Raw genomic sequence first — 12,339 nt, 5'->3', positions numbered from 1 at the left:
ACGGGCAAAATGCTGTTGTTAATCAAAATGATCCTCAAAGAAGATCCATGTTAGATTATGCTTTTCCTAGATGTACTGATGTGAGAGATAACAGACCTATTATTGGAGCTAATCAATTTGAATTAAAAACTGGTCTTATTCAAATGGTTCAGAATTCACAATTTGGAGGTAGCCCACTTGAAAATCCTCATTCTCATTTGAAGAAATTTTTGATGATATGTGGTACACAAAGACAACCTGGAGTTTCTGATGAAGTTATTCGGCTCACCTTATTTCCATTCTCTCTTCGGGATTCAGCATTGGAGTGGTATGATTCACTCCCACAAGCTATTATAGCTACTTGGGAGCAGCTATCTCAAGCTTTTCTGTCTCAATTTTTCCCACTTGGGAAAACTACTCATTTGAGGAATTTGATGGTAGCTTTTAAACCAAGGGATGATGAAACTTTGTATGAATCTTGGATGAGATTTAAGGAGCTTGAAAGGCAATGTCCTCATCATGAAATACCCAAATGGATGATTGTTCAGAATTTCTACACCAGAGTTACTCCAGCCATAAGAAACACAATTGATTCACAAGCAGGAGGAGATTTCATGAGAATGACAAGTGAAGAATGCTATGATCTTTTAGAGAAGATTGCTCATAATACCCATTTATGGGGAAATCCTAGAGCACTTGAGCCAAAGAAAGCTGGGATCTATGAACTTGACTCAGTTAGCTACATGAATGCAAGATTTGATCAGTTGACTCAGCTTCTTAGTGATTTTTGCACAAAGACAACAAACTCAACTCCTACAACTATGCAACAAGTTGCCTTCACAGATGGAACTCAAAGTTGTGGAGTTGATTACTCTTCTTATGGAGATGATTATTTGCAGGAGCAAGCTGCTTATGCAGGAGGTTATCAACAGAAACCTATGGGAAATGCTTATTCTAATGTGAACAACTCAACATGGAGACCACAAGCAACTTTTGCTCAACAAGGCCAAAGCTCAAATTATGCTCATAACCAGCAGTATATGCAGCAGAACAAGCCTCAATTTCAGTCTCAATTTCAGCCCACAAGGCAGCCACCACCTGGATATCAAGCAAGAGCACAACAATCCCTTCCATCCCATGAACCGAAGCCATCTTTGGAGAACATGATGGAGAAATTTTTTGCTGAATAAAGCAAGATGAATAGCAAATTGGAGGAAGAAATGCAACACATGAGACAAACCATGGATCAATTACAAGTCCACAACCGCATGTTGGAGACTCAATTGGCGCAACAAGCAAGCTCATCAGGAAGCAATTCCTATGGGAAACTACCTAGCCAACCACAAAACCCTCATGAACAATGTAAGGTTGTAACCTTGAGAAGTGGTAAAAAAGTTGGTCAAGAGAGTGAAAACAAGAGAGAAGAAAAAGAGAGCACAAAAGAAGAAAATTCAGTTGAGAGCAAGAAAAATGAAAAAGAAGAAGAAAGCAAAAGTGAGCAAGATGAAGGAGAGAAACCATACATCCCACAGACCTAACAAACCCACCCTTCCCTACCCTCAAAGATTCATCAAGCATAAACTAGACAAACAATTTGGCAAGTTCCTTGAAGTGCTAAAGAAATTGTATATCAATGTGCCATTCACTGAGGCACTATCCCAAATGCCAAGTTATGCCAAGTTTTTGAAGGAGATTCTTTCCAACAAGAGAAGGCTAGAAGATTATGACACCATCAACTTGGGAGAGCAATGCAGTGCTATAATTCAGAAGAAGTTACCTCCCAAACTCAAAGATCCGGGTGTGTTTTCCATCCCTTGTCATATTGGTGATAATTGTGTGGCAAATGCTTTATGTGACCTTGGAGCTAGCGTCAGCCTAATGCCTCTTTCAATATATGAGAAGTTGAATATGGGAGAGTTGAAGCCCACAAACATGTATCTTTCACTGGCTGACCGTTCAATTAAGTATCCGGAAGGCATTCTTGAAAATGTGCCTATCAAGGTTGGGAAATTTTACATTCCGGTGGACTTTGTCATTTTGGATATGGAAGAAGACACAAAAGTTCCTATCTTATTGGGAAGACCCTTCTTGGCAACAGCTGGTGCATTAATTGATGTGAAGGGTGAGCAATTGACACTTAGAGTGGGAGATGATCAAATGATATTCAACATCAATCCAGCCATGAAAAGGAAACATGAAGAAGTTGAGTCTTGTTTGCGGGTAGACATTATTGATGAGATTGTTCAAGAGCATTTCAGAAAAAGCTATCCACAAGACCCACTTGAAAATTGCTTAGTCCATGGTGGGAGCATTAATGATGATAATCATAACATGGCTACTTTTGCACAACACTTGGAGAGTTCTCCACCACATCCTGAAGCCACAATTTTTCAACTTGAAGGAGTGCAAAATTTGGAGATCAAACCACCATCATTAAAGGTAGAGGATGCCCCAAAGGTAGATCTTAAACCTCTTCCTTCCAACCTCAGGTATGCTTTTCTTGGACCAAATGAAACATATCCTGTTATAATTAATGCATGTTTGACTGATATTGAGAAAGAAAAATTGTTGAGAGTTTTGAGAGAATATAGAAGAGTTTTGGGTTATGCAATTGATGATATAAAAGGAATTAGTCCAACAGTTTGTATGCATAGGATTTTCCTTGAGCCAAATAGTAAACCTTCCATTGAACATCAAAGAAGATTGAATCCTACAATGAAGGATGTTGTGAAAAAGGAAATCCTAAAATTACTAGCTGCTGGAATTATTTACCCTATTTCTGACAGTGAGTGGGTTAGTCCTGTGCATGTTGTACCAAAAAAAGGTGGGGTGACAGTTGTTAAAAATGAGAATAATGAATTGATACCCACTAGAACTGTTACAGGTTGGAGAATGTGCATAGACTATAGGAAGTTGAACAATGCTACAAGAAAAGACCATTTTCCCCTTCCTTTTATGGATCAAATGTTAGAAAGATTAGCCAAGCATTCATTCTTTTGTTACTTAGATGGATATTCTGGTTTCTTTCAAATTCCAATACATCCTGATGACCAAGAAAAAACTACCTTTACCTGTCCCTATGGCACCTTTGCCTATCGAAGGATGCCATTCGGATTGTGTAATGCACTGGGCACATTTCAAAGGTGCATGATGGCCATTTTTTCTGATTTTATTGAAGAAATTATGGAGGTCTTCATGGATGACTTTTCAGTATATGGCACTAATTTTGATTCATGCTTGACTAATTTGTCTAAAATCTTGCAGAGGTGTGCTGATAATGATTTGGTGTTGAATTGGGAGAAATGCCACTTTATGGTCCAAGAGGGAATCGTTTTAGGGCATTTAATCTCAAATAGGGGAATTGAAGTGGATAGAGCTAAAATAGAAATTATTGAAAAAATGCCCCCTCCAACCACTGTCAAAGGAGTGCGAAGTTTTCTTGGACATGCCGGGTTTTACCGGCGATTTATTCAGGATTTTTCTAAACTTGCTAAACCCTTAACAAATCTTTTGAATCATGATGTTAAATTTGATTTTAATCAAGATTGTATGGTTTCTTTTTGCAGGTTGAAGACGGCCTTAACAACAGCTCCTATCATGCAACCCCCAGATTGGACTTTGCCATTCGAAATCATGTGTGATGCAAGCGAGTTTCTTTGTTGGAGCCGCCCTTGGCAGCGAAAGATAGAAAACCTTATGCCATTTACTATGCAAGCCGAACCCTTGATGAAGCTCAAGTTAATTATGCCACAACTGAAAAGGAGTTCCTTGCGGTAGTATTTGTACTCAATAAATTCCGTTCTTATTTGGTCAACTCAAAGGTAATAGTTTTCACTGATCATGCAGCAATAAGGTACTTAATGAGCAAGAAAGAAGCTAAATCTAGGTTGATTAGATGGATTTTATTACTTCAAGAATTTGATTTGGAAATAAGAGATAAAAAGGGTGTTGAGAATGTGGTGGCTGATCACCTTTCTAGGATAAAAACTGAAAATAAAGATGATGAAATTGTGCCAATTGATGAGTTTTTCATGAATGAGCAGTTGTATGTGTTGAATTCTACACTTCCATGGTTTGCTGATATTGTGAATTTCTTGTCTTGTGGTGTCTTGCCACCTGATTTATCTTGGCAGCAAAAGAAAAGATTCTTGCATGATGTTAAATTTTATTCTTGGGGAGAACCTCTTTTGTTTAGAAGATGTAATGATGGAATAATTAGGAGATGTATACCAGAGGAAGAAATAAATGATGTTATTTATCATTGTCATTCCTCTGAATATGGTGGTCATTTTAGTGTCTCAAAAACTGTTGAAAAAGTCTTGACATCAGGTTTCTATTGGCCTAATATGTTTAAACATGTGAGAGACTTTGTAAGCAAGTGTGATAGGTGCCAAAGGGTAGGCAACATTTCCAAAAGAGATGAGATGCCCCAACAGTCCATATTAGAAGTTGAATTGTTTGATGTATGGGGAATTGATTTCATGGGGCCATTTCCATCTTCTTATGGGAATAAATATATCTTGGTAGGGGTGGACTATGTATCTAAATGGGTAGAAGCTATTGCTACACCTACCAATGATGCAAAAGTTGTGGTGAAATTTCTAAAAAAATTTGTTTTGACCAGGTTTGGTGCCCCACGTGCCATAATCAGTGATGGTGGTAGCCATTTTTGCAACCACCAATTTGAAAAATTGATGAGAAAATATGGGGTAAAGCATAGAATTGCCACACCATATCATCCTCAAACAAATGGCCAAGTAGAAATCACAAATAGAGAAATCAAGCAAATCTTGGAGAAAACTGTCAATAAGTCCAGAAAAGATTGGTCCCTTAAATTAGATGACACTCTTTGGGCATATAGAACAGCATTTAAAACCCCCATAGGAACTACACCTTATAGGTTAGTTTTTGGGAAATCATGCCATTTGCCCGTAGAGTTAGAACATAAAGCTTATTGGGCCATTAGAGCAATCAATTTTGATTTACAAGCTGCTGGACATAAAAGACTTTTGCAACTTGATGAATTAGAAGAATTGAGACTTGATGCTTATGAAAATGCTAAGATCTATAAAGAAAGAACAAAAAAATGGCATGATAAGCATATCAAGAAAAAGGACTTTAAAGAAGGAGATTTGGTTCTCTTATTCAATTCAAGGTTAAAATTTTTTCCAGGAAAATTAAAATCAAGGTGGTCAGGTCCATTCAAAATTGTGAAAGTTTTACCTCATGGTGCTGTGGAAATTTTTGGTGAAAAATCTGGTAATTTCAAGGTAAATGGGCAAAGGTTGAGGCCCTATTCAGTTGGTGAGCCAATTGAGAAGATAGCAACTTGCTATCTTTCTCATTCTCCATAACATCTTGAGTGAGTATGGTCAAGCTAAAGACCTAAACTTAGCATTTTTGGGCATAACTCATAATTTTTCATTGATTCTTTATTTCTTTCATATATATATTTGTTTTAAGTTTTTCTATACTCCTTATTCAGAGTTTAACATTGTTCTAATTTCCTTGTGCAGATGGGATGCAATGCATTGCAAGCAAATGAGCATAATAAAAAAAAAAAAAAAAAAAAAAAAAAAAAAAACATTTCATGTCTTTATTTTAGTTGCTTAACTAATTAGTATTTTGAACTTGTTTAGTTAATATTTTGCTTGTTTTGTTTTTATTTTACTTGAACCATTTACTTATTCAGTTTTTTTTAGTTCCTCATAAAATACATTTTTATTTTATGATTTTAGTACATTGCTCACTTGCTTTTATGTGCTACTTCGAATTCACACTTGATGGTTACATTTTTGAACTTAACTTCCTATTTCAACTTTTTGAGTTTAATTGATTTAATGGATTCCATCGTACTGTTTCTTTTGTAATGAGTGCAGCAGCTGTCCAAATTTTATCTAATTAAATTGGCTGCACTTCAATGAGGTAACACTTCTTATCTCAGCTTGTGTCACTTTCAACACAAGTTGTGCTATCGCTTATGCAACAGGGTAATAATTCTCTATGCACATATAGGCAAATTATCCCATTCCTTGCACTATTTTAACATTGAGGACAATGTTCATTCTGAGTATGGGGGAGAGGGTAAATTTTTTGCAAAAATTATTTTTCTTTTTCATATAGTGACATACTCATTCATTACTTCATACTTGTACATATTCACACACATACATTGCATATAGCTTCATATACTTAGTTATGCATACTTAGTTACATATAGATTGACTTGACATTTACACTCATGCATTTCGTTCATTTAAAATTTTTGGATTTTTAAACCAGTCTTTGAATTCCATAAGCCACTTATTCAAGCAATCCAACTTGCCTTCAGATGGTTAGTGGAATGAAAGTTCCAGCTGGGTACAAAGTCTTAAGCATTATTCTTTCTCTTACTTAATAGCTGAAAATTAATACATTCATCTAGGTATACAGATTCTGATTAATTATTTTGAGTTTTGAGTGTCTGGATAAGCCTTTAAGAAAGAAAATGGTCATTGTCGTCTCACCATTCCTAGAACAAGCATCTTAGATCTTTCAAAGCGAAATTTTTAACTTGCATTTAATAAGAATATGATTTAGGCATTTCTTCATATTTTAAACCTCACATTTAGCCTTAACCTACCTTAATTTCATTTTAACCCTTGCAAACCCCCTTGAACCTTAATTCCCTAATTTCTTTGGAACCCAAATCATTTACCTAGCCATAAAACCTAAACACTACCACCTATCTATGAGAATAATATTTTAGCAATTAAGTGCATAAAAAAAAAAAAAAAAAAACTTGGAGGATTGAAACATCTTGAAAAGTGCTAGAGTAATTGTGAAAAGTTGATAAAAAAAAATTAATAAATAGTCACAAAAATATCCCAAAGGTAATTTTGGGTGTGACGTGAAATAGGGACACATACAAAATAAAAAAATATATTATAAAAGTAGTCCCTTTGTATAATCATTGTGATAGCACTTGAGATTCATTGTGAATTTCTTTCCTCTTGATATTAAAAAAAAAAAAAAAAAAAGATGCACTTTGAGTTTCATGATTAATATTATTCTCATATTTTGTTTACCTTATTCCCTTTCTTTGTTAACCACAATTTTACCCTATTAGACCCCATTACAACCCTTAAAAAGACCTAATGATTCTTTGAAAAATGCTTGTTACATTAGTAGAGTTAGATCTTTTATGCTTGCATATGGGTTTGGCAATATAATCTTCCATACATTACTCACCATCTATTTGAGACGCATTGGCTATCTATTTCATTTAGGTTTGTTTTGGCACAATTGACTCTTGTAGCTGGTTGGTATTTGTTGCTTGGGTTGATTGGTTAATTCTTAGCTATTCTGTAATTGCTGGTGGGAATTTGGAATGTTGGTGGCTAGAGGTAAGTTGGTAGTTTGGATTAGTGAATTTTGTGTTTTCAAAGACTGATTCTATTCCCTTCCAAATGAGTTTCAATGAAATTTTGCTTGAGGACAAGCAAGAGTTTGAGTATGGGGGAATTTGATGCATGCATTTTAGATCATCATTTAGGAGTAATTTTTGCACATAATTTACCCTTATTCATAGCTATTATTTTAGATATTAGTATATATTTAGTCAATTTTACAATTTTCACATTTCTTAGTTTAATTTTTGGAATTTATTTGTTTTGTAGGTTAAATCTGGAGAAATTTGATGTATTTTGATCAGAGTAGCCAATTGGAGGAGATTAAAATCGAATTGCAAAAATTTTGAAGTTGAGTAAAAAAATGGCCGAGAGCGACACAACCTGCAGCACAACCGAATTAGCTTATGTCGCAGGTTGTGTCGATCGTCAGATATTCACGCCGAGAGCGACACAACCCGCGACACAACTGACTCGGCTTATGTCATTTTTACTGGAAATAATTGACGTGGCATTTCCGTTACTCCAGCTTTTTACCTCACTTTCTCTGGAACCTTCCCCCTTTTACCCATTCTAGGGCAGACCCTTAGCCTATATAAAGCCTCATTATATCATTTTCTTGGCATAGAGAGCAAGGGAGGCATTTTTAGAAAGATAGAAAGAGGGAAAGGGAGGAGCATCTTCTGCATCTTCTTCCAGCAGCAGCAAGGATCACGTTTCTGCACTTTTCTGCAGAGATCCTTCTGCAATTTCTTTGGGTTTTTCTTCCCTTTAGCTTACATTTCCATTATTTCTTCATTTCTTCATTTGGGTTTGTCTTTAAACAATGATTTGTGAGTAGTTGATTGAGATTCTAGAGATGGGTTTGTAAATATTGATTTGTTTTGTGGTTTTGAACTGATTTAGCCATTTAAATGAAGATTGTTATATTTTGATTTATTGCTTGTGTGCTTATTTCCTTGCTTGATGAATGGGCCCTCATTAAGTTAAGTTTTAATCCTTAATAGATGGACTGAAAAGTGAATATTGGGGATGGATAATCTTGCAATAAACTTTATTTTCTTGGTGTTAGAAATAAGCTAAGAAGATTAAGGGGAACTTTCCAAAAATCAATTAGAGCATTAATTGGGTTTTTGTTAGATTTGAAATACCGTGAAAACAGGTTTGATTTAATGAAAACCAATTTTGAGATGCTTGAAAAAGGTTTCAAAAATTTAAGAATTGATTTCCCTCAAAATTGCAATTCTCATGTGTTTGGCTAAATTAGGGAAAAATCACATGCAAACAATATTGAAAATCCAATCTCTAGAATCAATTTATTTTTCATTGAAATTAGATATAAATCCTCCAAACCTCATAAATAGCAATTTCAATTTAAATCCAATTTAAATTTAATTCCAATTTAAATCCAATATCTAGAATTACTTTATTTTTTTTTAGATTTAATTCTTCTTAATTTCATAAATAGAAATTTCAAATTAATTTTTGGTAATCTAGTTTAATTAATTTTAGTTAATTGATTGATCTAGTTTTAATTCCTCAAATACCAATTTTAATTCCAAATTTCATTTTACATCTTTAATTTTTGTCTTAATTTTAATTTTTAGATTTTATTTTTAATATCTTTTAATTTTTGTCATTCTAATTAGCTTATACTTTTATTTCCAATTTAAGCACAATTCCCTGTGGGATCGATATCAATTTTTTAAAACTATACTACTGTGACCCGTGCACTTGCGGACACACCGTATCAATTATCTTTGTCATTAATTAATTAAACTATAAAATTAAATTAATTAAATTAATTTTATAAAAATTTAATTTAATTTAATTAATGTTTAGGTCTAAAAATAAATAATAAAATAATTAATTATTTGGATATAAACAAATTTAAAAAATAAAAGGAAAAAGAGAGGGAGCAGAGTAATTAATGTTCTTTCTTTAGATATACACAAATTCTTTATATTTGTCTAAATCAATTTTCATTGGATTCCTTAAATTACTACAAAGTCTTTAAATTTTCATTCTCTAAATCTCATTGCCTAGAATGAGTAAAAAAAATTTTAGACTGAATTTATTATAGACTCAAAATATAAATATATATTTAATAAGTGAATTTTATTATATATTTTGGGTGGATAATATAACAGGTTTAGCTCACAGCTCCCTAACAAAGTGAGACAATACAATGACCAATATGCAGCTGAGCTTACAAATAACAGCCTGTCAAATTCAAAAAAATAAAAAATTAAGAAAAAGAAGATAATGCCTAAGTGAGCGTTGGCAAGCACTCGTAGTTAAATTATTAAGATCCAATGATTTAATGATTAAGTCGCTCTCACCCATTATTTATAATACTATACTCAAAGAGCGGAAAATAGTAAGAGAGAATGATGTAGAATATCGCAAGTGTATAGATGGTTTAAATAGTATAGAAAAAGAAATCATTCTTATAAAGAATTGTGTTTTTAATTGAATTTTTGACATAAAATAAATTAAATTAAAATTATATTTTAATCAAATAAATAAAAGAAATTAAATTTAATTAGTTTTAATTTTAGAGATTTGTTAGCATTTAATGAAGTAATTAACCTTAGAGTTTAATTGTAGTAAATATCAAAATTCAAGATATATTATTAAAAAAATAGTTTAGCGTACAAAATGGATGGCAGGATACAATTGTGTAAAAATATTTAAAATTTAGGATATTTTTATTAATTAAAAAAATTGAAGTAAAATTGTTAAAAACATCAAAGTTGAGGATTTTTTTGAACATTATCTATTGTTTCGATGTCTAGCATCTGTTTTGGTACAACTATTCATCACAATTATTGTAGCATTTTAAGAGATCATGCTTATTTGCTAAAATTTATTAATAATGAGATATTTTTATATAAGAAAATTCCTATGGAGAAATAATTTCACAAGGAATAAAAAAAGAGAATTATTAATAAATGAAAGAAGAAATGCAGATCTGTGAAGAATGGATTTGGGTTTATTGAAAAATGAAAGAAGAAATGCAGATCTGTGAAGAATGGATTTGGGTTTATTGAAAACAAATAAATGAAAAGGGATAAGAGCTACCGCTAATTAACTCTGAAATTTTCAAATTAATTTAGGGCAGAAAAGCGTATAAAATTGAAAAAAAAAAAACTGTAAAATAATTTAAAAATAAAAAGAAAATTTGTTTAAATAAAAATTTTCACTGGATTCTTTAAATTACTACAAACTCTTTAAATTTTCATTTTTCAAATCATCATTGCTTAGACTGGATAAGAAAAATTCTTACTAATAAATTTTTACCTCGATCGAGTTCATCATCAACTTAAAATACAAACAAAAATATAAATTCATGTTTAACAAATAGATTTCAATATATATTTTATATCTTAAATCCATAATAATAATAATAATAATAATAATAATAATAATAATAATAATAATAATGTCTATAACCTATATGCAGCTGAGCTTGCAAATAACAGCCAGTCAAATTCAAAAAATAAAAAATGAAGAAAAAGAAGATAATGCCAAACTGAGTGCTGGCAACCACTCGTAGTTAAATTATTAAGATCCAATGATTTAATGATTAAGTCGCTCTCACCATTATTTATATTACTATACACGAAGAGCAGAAAATAGTAAGAGAGAACAAGAGAAGAGATATACAAGAAATTAAGGGGAAGGAAGAAGCAGAATGAAGCTTTTCTCTATAGTAGCAGCAATGGTGGTGTTGATTCTGCTGAGCATAAGCCATTGCAGAGCTAGTGTTCAAAAGATGACGGATGGCAACCACTTCTCCGTAGGGGATACCAACATGGATTTTGAGTTCATGATGGACTCCGAGTTTAGTCGAATGCTTACTGATGCTACTCCTCTAGTTGGTGGCAAGCCTTTAAAGAGTCAACCAGTTTTTCCTTGTGGCGAAGCTAATAACTACTGCCTCACACCAGAAAATGCTAACAATTGCAAGGGAAAGTACAACCGGGGCTGCAATCGCTATTAATTACCTTATTTTACTAGTTAGCTATGCCTACCGGCCAGCGCTTCAGCCATCTTTCTTATACTATTCCTTGCAGGTGGGGTATTGGTCTTTATAAATAAAATTATCAGTCATGTGCTCTTAAATTGTTTCAATATCTCAACTTCTATTTTAGTATAACTATCCATCACAATTGTTATAGACTTTTGAGTAATCAACGCTTATTCGGCAAAATTAATTAATCTAAAGCTAATATAAAAATAAGTATGAATGCAAGTGAGGAACTGTGCGGATCAGGGACGGAGCTGCCTCTTTGTAATTGGATTAATTGACCTCGCTGATTTTTTTTTTAAATTACATATATTAATAATAAAGACAAATAATATAAATGCATATTAGTAGGTCATTTTAACTCGCTTAATTTTTTTTTTTTTAAAAAAATCCTAAGATGAGTAGATAAAAGACAAAGTTAGAAGACTCTACAAATACTTATTATAGGGTCAAAATTGCTTTTCAAGAAAAGAAATATAATTTTAGACGCTGTTCCATTAAAAAAAAATTAGGAAAAATTATTTTGCTGTTTTAGTTTTCTTACCACTAAAACTTATTAAATTTAATTTAGAATTATTTTTTAATAATTTCTATCTAATATATTTAAAAAAGTATTTTTCTTAATATTAGCTCCAACATCAATACCAAACAAGCCCTAACGATTCAAGTATGTGATGGATAGTTAATAATGAAACGATATACAATATTTTCAAAAAATAAAGCTCATCAATAACAATTGTAAATTTGAGATTATAATGAGAATTTATAATTTTTTATGAAATTATTTTATTTTTTCTATTCAGTTATTGTTTTATATTGAAATTTAATATTTATTATAATATTTTTAATAAATAATTTATTATTGTACATAATATTTTTTTCTTTAAATTATTTAAAATAATTTTTTTTATCTCACTGACTCAGCCCCTCGCGCAGGTG

General features: G+C 32.2%; 1 non-coding gene across 1 annotated transcript; it reads right to left on the bottom strand.

Annotated features, from left to right (window-relative positions):
* Positions 1 to 398: 398 nt before the first annotated feature.
* Positions 399 to 505, bottom strand: LOC131183590 (small nucleolar RNA R71). The gene has a single exon (XR_009151633.1). It is a non-coding gene; the product is annotated as a small nucleolar RNA R71 (small nucleolar RNA).
* Positions 506 to 12,339: the final 11,834 nt, after the last annotated feature.

This window comes from Hevea brasiliensis, chromosome 9 (assembly GCF_030052815.1).
Source record: "Hevea brasiliensis isolate MT/VB/25A 57/8 chromosome 9, ASM3005281v1, whole genome shotgun sequence".
NCBI lineage: Eukaryota > Viridiplantae > Streptophyta > Magnoliopsida > Malpighiales > Euphorbiaceae > Hevea > Hevea brasiliensis.
Note: the sequence above shows the minus strand (reverse complement) of the source record. Positions and strands in the feature narration are given on the sequence as shown.